Here is a 12306-nt window from a genome sequence, read left to right as displayed (position 1 = left end):
TAATCTAGTCATGGGGGAGCTGTCACCCTGGCCACCTTGTCTCCCTGAACAATTTTGCCTTTAGGCAACATAAAATCTTTTTTCTTGGGGTAGAGAGGGACAAAACCTATCCCAATCTTGTAGTAGGTATCTAAGTTTATTGAGTTTATCCCTCTAGCCGCCAATGTGGCCAAAATTGTGATATCATTGGGCCGGGATGTCAGAGAGATTCAAGGCTGTGTCTACGGGTCTCTGTATGCCTAAAACATCATGACTTGTTCTATTTCTTCTTCCTCAGTTCTGAAGTATTGTTTGAAGAAGTGTTCCCCATTAACGTGTGGTGGTGGAAGTGTTGTTGTCATAATGAATTTGGCGCGAAAAGGCACGCTAGTTCGAAAAATAACTCTTTTTGCAATGAAATTTAAACTACAGCAGTTTAGCGCATTGGTGCTTTAATGTTTTTTGGTGATTTTATATTAGTTGTAAAACTGTGTTTTGTTTGTAAAAGCAGATGGAGAAGTTACCTTCCTTTTATAGACCGCTCACTGACAAGACTTCCATAGTGTGAACATTTAATCGTACGGTGAGGCATTTATACACAGATGAAGTCGTCATACATTGTCTGTACGCTGGAAGCATTCGGTTTTTCCCATTGAAAGCACGTTGAACGTGCGGCATAGGATGAATCGAACTCACTATTTCGAAGCATTGTACAATATACATAAATCACCCTCGGGCATCGTTGTACACAAAAAACGAAACCCGTGTACATGCATTTAATAAATAAAAGGATTCATAAAATTCCGTGACAATGACAAATAAACTAAATGATGTGTTAAGGAAATGGCACTATTTTTGTTGCTATATACAACTTTGCTTTACTTATCTTTGTTTGCACCTTGAAACCAATATTTTGGATTATTAAAGTTATCATAAAGATATATGTTAATAACACGTGCGGATAGATATGTAGAGGAGAGAAAAAGGAAGGGTCACAATACAGAAATAGTTAAAAGTGCAAAGGTAGACCAGTCATGGAAATCCTGGAAAAGTTTGTAAATTAAAGAAAGGAATTTCAATAGCCTTGAAATGTTTTGAAGTATGGAAGCCATGGAATTTGGTTATTTTACATTGTCTGTTTGCGATTTGTTTTGTCAACACAAAAGTTGTACCAACCTACCTATATTCCCCAGAGCATCCGGGGACCTTGCAATTATTGTACTTGTGGTACTCACAAGAGAATGACATACATGTGATTGCTATGTGCAGAAGTTAATATATCATCTGATAGGATGAAACGTGCCCAAAGTTAGCCGGTTTTTTGTGGTTTTTTTAATATAAAGTTTACGTGTTAGGTAAGCATTATGAGTTGTAATTTAAGTATTAGAGGCTCTTGAAATTGGTAAAAAGGTCTTGGAAAAGTTTTGGAAAAGTCATGGAATTACATTTTATAAAGGTTGCAGGAACACTGTAAACATATTCATGTATACTATTAGACTGACAAACGAATTGGTAGATACGGATTTTAGAAATAGCTAGATTTGTTGCCTTTTTTCTTTGGGGAGACGGGGGTAGGGGCGTGTAGGGGGATGAATCTTATCAGAGTTGCAAAAAAAGCGAGCCGAAGACTGGAAATATTACATATGTTGACTGCATCTTATGTGTCTATTGATGAATTCGTCACATATTTAACAGTTTTTGTATTTATACTTTAGCAGATCAGCGATGTGGTGCCACATTTTTTACATTTCTTTCATACCGTGTTTGATTCTGTTCTGGCATATGCTGGGGTAGGTGCAATTCATCCAAGTTTGATCATGCTCTCCTGCTATCTTGTTTTAACATCATAGCTGTAGAAAGTGTGAAACATATAACACAATTAATGATTTGCTCCAAGTAGAACGATGCACGGTGAGTATCAACAGTCAAAATCTTGAATACACAAATTAACGTAAAGAAATCATTTTTTGGGAATTTTAAGGAAAAACATGCGAATGACGAAGTGCCATTTTTATGGTTAAATTGTTAAAAGTAGAAATTTTGCTTGATTTTGAAATATTTCTTGGCCAGAGTATTATCAACCAGCCCCAGCCCCCGGGAATTCTATAAACAGATATGTACATTTAACTTGTGCGATTCTGTCCTTCCAGACAAGCAGTATCAGAACGCAGAAGAGGAAGCATATATACGTTCTATTTTTGCTGAGAACGTGAAGAAAATTTATTTCCACAACCAGAAATATAAGAAAGGAGACACAACTTACTGGCTGGGATTGAACCACTTTTCAGATCTGGTAAATTATGTTTTATGATAACGATGCATTATAGTGTCAACATGCTGGATAGTTGTAACACATATGGTCATGGGTCATGCATGCTTACGATGAGGCCTGGCAACTTGCCATCCATCTGTGTGTTCCGTTTTTTAAATACTGCCTAGAGGCTGCGGTTTAGGTTCTAATATTATCATATTTTATTCCATTAAAGCGTTTCAATTCGTAAGTTTAAAATCATTCCTATTGTATTTGGCTTTTGAGCCAAGGTAAGCTAAGTGAATGACCAAGGTCGTCTACAACGTTTTATGTTAATTAATCGGTTGCAAAACTAATTGGCATAAGTCCACTAATCCATGGAAAATTTACAGATCTTAGTATAGAAAAGAGGTCATTACATTCTGTTTAACTACATTTTTGCACCCGCTTCTCTGCAATTACATCTTCAACCTTAATCAGATAGGAAAGTTGCAGCAGTCGGGTTTGTTCAATATGACTACTGCCAACTTCTGAAACGGGTCCAGTCTTCCTAGAATCTAAACTAATACGTCATATTAAATTTATATACTTTGGGGACGTCACAGGCAAAATATTTCTGGTAGAAGTACAGGGTGATATTGTTTCACGACGTGCAGTCAGCTAGGAAGAAAGATCCACCAATATCTACAGTTTAAGTCCAAACATCGATATGGTTAAATGCAGATCTCCATGCTCAATGATACCATCTGTACGTGTATATCTCCTTTCAGAAATCAGAGGAGTTCAGAGCACTGCATACTGGTTATGCAAAGACGAGAGCCAATCTAGCAGAAGTCAACTGCAGTACTTTCCTAGCCCCACATAGTATGATGTTGCCTGTTAAAGTCGACTTTTATTTGAGCACAGAACAGAAATATTATTGTTATTGTTGTTGTTTGTTTAACGCCACTTTTCAGCTACGACCAGTATAACTGGTGGATGAAGGAACCACAAAATTCTCGGGAAGAACCAACGACTCACGGGGAGCTACTGGTAAGCTTTATAACATACCTACATTGGTCAAGTCCAAGACGCTAATGCACGCGGATTGGGGTGAAATGGCAGTGATCGGTAAAGGCGAGCGTTTTAGACCGCTCGGCTACACGGGACCCCAGGAAAGAACGTTAATTCCCTATTCGTCACTACGTTACACCCAAAATACATATTTGTTGCAATAACTAAGAAAAGGTTTCAGCTAAAAGTTTCAACCTCTACGTCTAAGCGGCAAAAATCTATTTCCTGGTTTCGGGTACACCAGCAAAGCCTGAACTCAAATGTTCAAGCTTTTCCCTGTGTTCCAGTAAAAAACACTTGTGAACAGTTATGTAAAATTAGGTACGAAATAAAAGTGTTGCTTCCGATCAATCTGATCTGTGCTCAATGGTCAGATGCAATCTCAATATCTGAGTTTAGCTGACGTCGCCAAAACACACTTTAACTAGCAAGAACAACCTCGTTTATGAATGAAGTCTTGTTTTTATCTCATCAGTAAAATAAAGGCATTGGCGTAGCGGGGGTATTTTGGCCCCTAGGCCTCTGCCATGTTAATAGCAATTAAGCTGATCCAAAATTACGGTATTTGAAGGGCGGTATATTCCCTGTTCCTAGTTTCTATATATAGTGTTAAAAAAAAAATGGTTTAGATGGGCCCTCTATTTTTTTTTTTTTTTTGCATACGCTTGCAATATGGTAGCTACACCCCGGAGCAAAGGCCAGACGTAAGCATTGCTTTTGTCAACAGAGTTGTGAGAATAATAATCAGCATTAAGTACTTATGTTAAAACAAGGCCAAGTTATGTAAAACTGGTGCATACACAGTCATGCAACTTAACTGCTCTATTCATGCCGAATATTCAGTTTATGAGGATGTTATCATTAAGTCAACGGTATCATTTTCGTGTTGACACGTAGATGTAAAGCAAACCTATGGACAGGAACATGTTGGTTATTTATAACACCGTTTTGTGTTGAAAAGGCATGTAAATAGGGTCTAGTATCACTGTTGTTATTTTTTTTTAAATTAACGCCTGCCAAGCGATCCACTGCCGATTGTGGTATATATGTTCGGCTTGACAAAAGACTGAAATCTTTGTGACCAGCTCTGAATGGTGTAAGTTTATGAATAGCAAATCTGGAGGATCAGCAAATGCTCTGCAGAACCAGAAACTGTTAACGTCATAGACCATTGAGAAATTTAGGAAAAGTAAGGAACGCCGAAGGCTTTGCCCATGTGGCTTATAAACGTCTCGTCTTTAAAAAGTCGAGACTGTTCTTTATAAAGGAAGATTAGCTTGACATAGGTACATTCTAAACTTTGATTATATAGAGGAAAATTGTTCCATATCGGGATCTGACTGGTGGGTTAGCTTTAGTAACTTTTTGACATAGTGAATGAAGGTTGAATCTTTTAATCTGAATAAGCATGAGAAATAAATCATTGTGAGAAAATTTTGTGCCTCTCAGAAGATTCTCTCTTATGATTATTCTATATGAAGTCTTGGAAAATTAAACAAAATTAACATGACAGTTGTTTTTCAGTAAGTCATCAAGCTTAACATTTTTTTCTCCTCATATAGTATAAACGCAAGACCGCTCCGGTGGCCTAGTGGTTAGAGTGTCCGCCTCGGATGCGGTAGGTCGCGGGTTCCAACCCCGGCCGAGTCATACCAAGACTTATAAAAATGGTACTAACAGAATACTCGCAAGGCGCTCAGCATTAAGACGTTAGTGTTAGGACTGGTCGGCATGGTGTCAGAATAATGTGACAGCGTGGGACGTCATGATACATGTCTGCGGTATGATGTGCCGGTGCTAGACATCACTATAGACTGCCACACTACAGACATCGTAGCGATAGGACTGACATTTTTGAAAGCTACGTTACAAATCCAAATCACACACACACACACACACACACACACACACACACACACACACACACGAAGCATAAACGCAAAACGCAAAGTCCATAGCAAGTTCAGAAGTGAAGCAGTCTACAATGTTAAAATTGCAGATCTGCATATCATGGGCATGAGGGGTAAAACAGATTACGGCTTAGAAAAGAAAGAGAAAAAAACAACCCCAAAACACATTTTGGTTTTCAGTGTCTATCGTATAATAGTATGTTAATTTTCTGTATGAAGGCATGGTATTGATATTTTGTATCAAATCTTTACAAGGACAGTGTGGCTCCTGCTGGGCATTCAGCACAGCATGTTTGTTTACAAAAATTCATAACTGTTAGAACAGATACTGGCTAGTTTCCCATTCTTCCTTCTAAATTGCTGTATCCCATCTTGTTCATCAGTAATTAAAACTACATATTATGTTTCGTAGTTGCAATCAATTTTCAAGTAAACAAAAAGTGTTATTTTTTGTCTTAATTATTTGAATCGGAGTTGGATATGGTTCTAAGAGCGATTATGAATAATATATGTTATACGTCATAGGCAGTTTTGCACAATGATATTTTGAATTTCTGTCAGTAAGTCAACCGAGTGAGTTTACCCAGTCATGTTGCTGCATCTATAGAGGAAATAAATCTTATTGAGGAACTGAGGGAGCAACAGGATGTAAAGAACAAAGATTCATTATCATACAAAACAACAGTATGTTACTTCTATTTCATTTTTCAGACAGGTGCTTTAGAAGGTCAGAACTTCCGTAAGACCGGTAAACTGATCTCCTTTAGTGAACAACAATTGGTGGATTGTTCCAAGACCTTCAAAAACCTGGGGTGTCATGGTGGTCTTATGGACCAGTCGTTTGCATACATCAAGAAGCATGGTATCAAGAGCGAAGAGGGATCCCATACATAGGGAGGGTATAATAGTCTTTTATTTTGTCTTGCCTCAGTTAATGTATAGGTCCACATGCTATCACTATGATGATCGGCAAGCTTCTGATTTTATCCACATATTTTATGGAAACGGTTTTTGAAAGTTATTTATGTGAAGCATACACCATTATGCATGTTGCAAGTGAGATAATGATTTATGTAACACGAGTCCTGTTTCACTGCCGCATAGCTGCCAACCCTCACGAATCTGGTGTGAATTTCACGACTTTTTCAGCGATTCACGCCGTAAGCCAAAAAATTCACGAATTTTCCAATCCTCAATTTTTTAAAATCTTTAATAAAATAACCGATTTCCCGTTAAGCGCTAGTCGTGATATTCGCAGTTGCCGAAACGGTCCGGTACTGCTGGTGACGATATTAGTAGATCTACAGCCGATTAGTACAGTTGGCCCGGTAGCAACCATTTTAGCCTATTTTAATCTATAAGAGTAGTTTTACAAATGCTTTTGAGAGAAACTGGTGCCTAACCGGAAATTTGCTCCGCGCATGCGTCAAAACACTGATTTGAGTTACCGTTCAGCATCGCATGTAAGATCTTGAAAATGTCTTCACCACCAAGGAAAAAGAAATGTATTACTCAAAAAGTGAAGTTTAATTTGGAATATATAAAAAATTGGCCGTGCATTATGCCATTAAACATTCATATTCATTCATGCTTTTTGCACTCAGTGTGCCATCGCAGAGACGATGTGATGAAGAATGTTGGTTGCAAAAAACACATAAAAGTTGGGAAAATTAAGAATTCGCAGATTTCAGCTCTGGAATATTTTAAACCATTGACGGAAGATCTGCAGGCTACCAACGCTGAAGCATTATTTGTGAGTTTTCTTGTCGAACACAATCTACCTTTATCAGCTGGAGACCATGCTAAACATTTGTTCTGACAAATGTTCTCGGACTCGAAAATCGCTTCCAAATTTCCCTGTGGAAGAACCAAAAATGCTGCAGATCCTGTGCATTCCTCACAGCAACAGTGACAGCGAAAGAGTATATACTTTAGTGAGGAAAAATAAGACAGACTTTAGGGCCTCCTTAGCTGCAGAAAATTTGTCAGCAGTTTTAGTCCCCAAGATCAACCAGCAGGCAAGAAGTCGAACTGTTTAGAAAACAAATTTACGATCAAGCAGTTGAGGAAGTTCAAGTCTGCCACAGTATCATGTCTTGATAAATAACTATTTCTGCATATATGTAGTGTTTTAGTTTTATTTTGCAAACTTGATATAGTGTAGTATTGACGGTCGGAGTGGATGGAGTAGTCAGAGTGGATGGAGTTATTGTCATGGTATTTTTCATGAATTCATGTCTAAATTCACGACTTTTTATCCCTATTTTCACTAATTGTGAACCTGGAAGGTTGGCAGCTATGTGTTTAATGTTGCGGTATTGAATGTTGTTTAATCCAGTTTACTTCCCCAGTGAATGTTGTATCGTGACTTAGAATTACACAAAATGCAACGGAATTACGTTTAACAACAGTCTTTAGCATCGCTCCAAATCAAGTGGCTGTTGTTTATAAGATTTTTCTTGTTCTCATAAATACGATTAAATCTGCTTAACCATTTCTTGGAATATTTTCTCGGATTATTATTACAATATGACTTAACGAGACCTTTCATGCTGACTCAGTGAGACAGTCAATCTGATTAAAATCTGATCTCCGCTTTCCTACGTGAAGATCTAACTACGACCGCTTAAGGGTCATGTTCTGGTGACCTTTGAATTAGGCAATGGAAATGCAACTTTCAAAAATCTGACAGTGAATCAAATCGTTCGGTACACATTGACGCTCTTTATCCAGCGCTCTTTCTCCAAACACGATGATATGAGACTTCTTTTGATTTGTTGATAAAATTAGCGCTGATGGTAATAACACAGGTTACCACAACATGACTTCTGTGCGGTCGCTGTTAGATCTTCATGTATAACAGCGGAGATCCTATTTTAATTCGATTGTGAGACAGTCAGATTTTCTCTTCTCAGCACAGTAGCGATTGATACAATTTTCAGCATCGGGAGTGCAAAAGGTTTCAAGGCAGTTTCTTGTGGCAGAATTATCGGTGGTACCTCAATGAGCTCAATCTCAATGTAATAACATTATGGCATTTAGACCGTCTAGATATATTCCACTCACGGCTGGATACCAGAGATATTTTTTATTTCGTTAACTGGGATGTTTAGAGACAAAGTTATATGTACATAAACCCTAATTAAAATCTGAATTTTTATACTCGAATTGCCACGTTTGGAGCGAAAGAAGAATATATCTCATGCGATAGCGATGGAGCTGGTACATATAAAACTTGTATTTGCTGCAAATATAATTTGGTCATGTAAGTTGTGGTAAACCCGAAAAGATCACTTCATCAAGGATAATGTATGGAGAAAGGACGTTTTTGGTACGAACTTACTCTGAAATAGAGAAATCTCTACTACATTTAATGTTTCTGCTACCAAAAACAGTTTTAAAATGGTAATGTACCAAGAGTTTATATTTGATTCTCGAATGGTCACAAACATTTGTAAAGTTGTAGATATTTTCGTGCTGCCCCATCTCTCCTAATTTAAGGTTATGATTTAACAATACAACTTATGAAAAAAGCCACTGGTATTCCAAATGTTTTGTGATGGGTATGGTGATAATTTTATTATGACATTTTGAGTAAAAGTATGAATTACCAGGATTGCAATGACTACCAGTAAACAAATTTTACAAAGCTGCTAGAATTTATTATATTTAATAACCAGCATGACGATACTGATGAATGTAACTCTTTTACGTCATCTTTAAAATAGGATGGAGACTACGTGTATGATGTCTCCAAAGTAGTGACAAAGGACACCGGCTGTGTGGATATCAAGAATGGTAGTGAATCAGCCATGCAGGACGCTGTTGCCACGGTCGGACCAGTTTCTGTAGCTATTGATGTCGATCACGAAACATTCCAGTTTTATGAAGGAGGTAATTAGAAAAATGTCTAATTATTGTTTGGCCTTTGAAACTTTTAGTCATGGTATAAGGACAATCGGATTACTATCGATATCTTCAATATAATGAATGTTTAACGAACACTGATGCGAAGTCATTTAACGGACACCAGTGCGAGGTCATATTCTGCTGACCTTTCGATTCATGAATTGTAGCATTTCACGTTTATGAAGGTGAAAAACGACATTAGAAACATATGATTGTAACGGACAACGAAATTTAACACTGTCTGAAAGGTCGGCAGAAATTGAGCTTTTTCCGGTGTCTGTCAGTTATACAGATTGTAACTGAATCTCGTCTTTTTAATCAGTCTGTATAATAGGGATCGCGTTTTCCAATGTCTTTTTAATCAGTCTGTATAATAGGGATCGCGTTTTCCAATGTCATTTTAATTAGGCTGGATATAGGTATCGCTTTTTTCTAGTGGCATTTTAATCAACTGGATAAAGGGATCACCTGGGTATTGGGATTGCTTTTTTTAGTGGCATTTTAATCAGATTAAGTATAAAGATCGATTTTTCTAGTGTCATTTTAATCAGGCTGGGCATAGGGATCGCTTTTTCTAGTGTCGTTTTAATCAGACTATGTATAGGGATTGCTTTTTGTTAGTGTCATTTTAATCAGACTATGTATAGGGATAGCTTTTTCTAGTGTCATTTTAAACAGACTAAGTATAGGGATCGCTTTTTTCTAGTGGCGTTTTAAACAGACTAAGTATAGGGATAGCTTTTTCTAGTGTCATTTTAAACAGACTAAGTATAGGGATCGCTTTTTCTAGTGGCGTTTTAATCAGAATAGGTATATAGATCGCTTTTTCTAGTGGCGTTGTAGTTGTCATTATTGTTGATAAATGTTTGATTGTCAAGTTATCTGCGTTTTGCACTTAAGTAATCTGTTGTATATGTAAGCATACAACTTGATATGACTAATAAATTATTGATAAGGCTAAAGGGAAAATAACCAGTAAACGTATTTCTATCCAGTAAACGTATTTCTTATAGGAACCAGCAGAACCTGGTAATCTGAAATTCCGTGTTGAACACTCCTCGTGTCATAGGTATGAATAAGTACGTAGATTTGTACTATTTCAGGAGTGTATCGGGAGTCGGACTGCAGCACAACAGATCTAAGCCACGCTGTTCTAGTCGTTGGATATGGCACAGATGACTGTCAAGATTACTGGCTTGTAACAAATAGGTAGGCATATAGTAAATACAGTGGAGTCTGTTTTTGCAGTCCATTGAAATTTCAGATCATATTAGGATTTATGCGAATTCGCACTGGTTGATCTAAGAATATCGACACTTAGATGTAAGTGTAGTCAAGGAATTTGTTAGTAACTGATACGTGTGTGGGGTGGGGTGCTTTTTACAAGTAGCTATGAATCTTTTAGAACCACATATTGGGACCAACACATCAGGCCAATCTGATTATGTCAGATTACAGAGGGACTGGTTTAGCGAGGTTTCGTTGCATATACATATTATGAAATGAATCTCCCTATCATTTGAAGGACCGGATTAACCCATGGTTTTTGGATAATGTCGATAAGGTTGTAGTCGTAAGCCTTCATAATTTGTAGGCCGTTCGTTCCATATTGAAGTAACAGGTCAACGGCGGTGGCACTATTAGCCTTGGATCCTTCTTGACCTCAATGTGCTCTTAAATAATTAAAGACAGTGCACAATTGTCACATGTTGCCACATAAATGTGCTACATTTTTTCAATGTATTTGTTTAAGGTTATATTTGAAAAAAATATTACCCTCATTTTGTATTATTATTATTATTTTTATTATTATTCGATGGATGTTAAAAAATCTCATGATTCTTCCCCATCTTGATTTGAAATAGTTGCATACATTTTATATGAAATTGGCAACCCATTTGAAATAATAATAATAATAATAATAATAATATAATAATAATTATAATAAGTAGTAGTAGTAGTAGTAGTAGTAGTAGTAGTAGTAGTTGTGTTGTTGTTGTTGTTGTAGAATTTGCAGTAGAATGCTTTGTTACAGTTGTTTCCCCAACAAAAGAGACCCTATATCTAACCTGTTACAGTAACAATCATTTAAGGGAGTTTACTCTGGAAAATTCACAGGTATGATACATGGTTAAATTAAGGATGAGCTCGTGCGCAAAAAACATTACCACACGTAAAACTGTACCACAATTACACCGCAAAAGAGCTGTTATGATCAACGATCATTCTTAAGTTTAAGTCACATGCTTATGATTGCTTTGTGAAACACGTCTAAATATAGACTTAGTTAGCCCGTTAAGTTCTGTTAAGTCAAAAAGCTGTTGTTCACCTGAGCATCCTTGTACTAATGCTTTACATCGACAATAGTACAGTGTCACTATTGACTTTACATAGACGATAATTGTCTCATTATTGACTTTACATAGACAATAGTACAGTCTCACTATTGACTTTACATAGACAATAGTACAGTATCATTATTGATTTTACATAGACAATAGTACAGTATCATTATTGATTTTACATAGACAATAGTGCATTCTCACTATTGACTTTACATAGACAATAATAGTCTCATTATTGACTTTACATAGACAACAGTACAGTCTCACTATTGACTTTACATAGACAATAGTACAGTCTCATTATTGACTTTTCCAATTTCTTTACAGTTGGAGTGAAAATTGGGGACTAAAAGGATATGTCATGATAGCAAGAAATAAGGGAAATATGTGTGGTATCGCTACAGAAGCCAGTTATCCATTAGCGTAGAGAAAAGATCATAGGTGAGCTTGATTCGTGTGTGTGTGTGTGTGTGTTGGCTCGACATTATCCAAAAACCAGCTATAGGATAATCCAGACTGTGGTGTGGCTGAGATAATACGGGATAGGTTAAATGCGTACATTTGTAGGGTGGATCGTTATGTACCCTAATTAATCCATTATAGTAATTAAGATCGGTATTATGTGAACTATTTTGACGATGGTGTTAATAAAGTTACATAAACAAATCACAGAAAATGTTGAACATAGAATCTGTTGTTTCCAGTGTTACGATTCTATGGTCATAAACTAAGTAACAGAAAGAATCAAAACCAACAAGTTTTTGTAAAACGTAGCAAATAATTTAATTATCAAAGTTATAAATGAAGATTGAGATGAACTCCAAAATAATCCTGAAAGATTTCTGCTTAAGTCCAAAAG

At 36.8% G+C, this 12306-nt stretch overlaps 1 pseudogene; it reads left to right on the top strand.

Annotated features, from left to right (window-relative positions):
* Positions 1-5414: 5414 nt before the first annotated feature.
* On the top strand, positions 5415-11941 carry LOC149799531 (procathepsin L-like; annotated as a pseudogene).
* Positions 11942-12306: the final 365 nt, after the last annotated feature.

Source organism: Sinohyriopsis cumingii, chromosome 5 (assembly GCF_028554795.1).
Source record: "Sinohyriopsis cumingii isolate HCF-2022 chromosome 5, ASM2855479v2, whole genome shotgun sequence".
NCBI classification, from domain to species: Eukaryota; Metazoa; Mollusca; class Bivalvia; order Unionida; family Unionidae; genus Sinohyriopsis; species Sinohyriopsis cumingii.
This window is presented reverse-complemented; position numbering and strand designations above follow the sequence as displayed.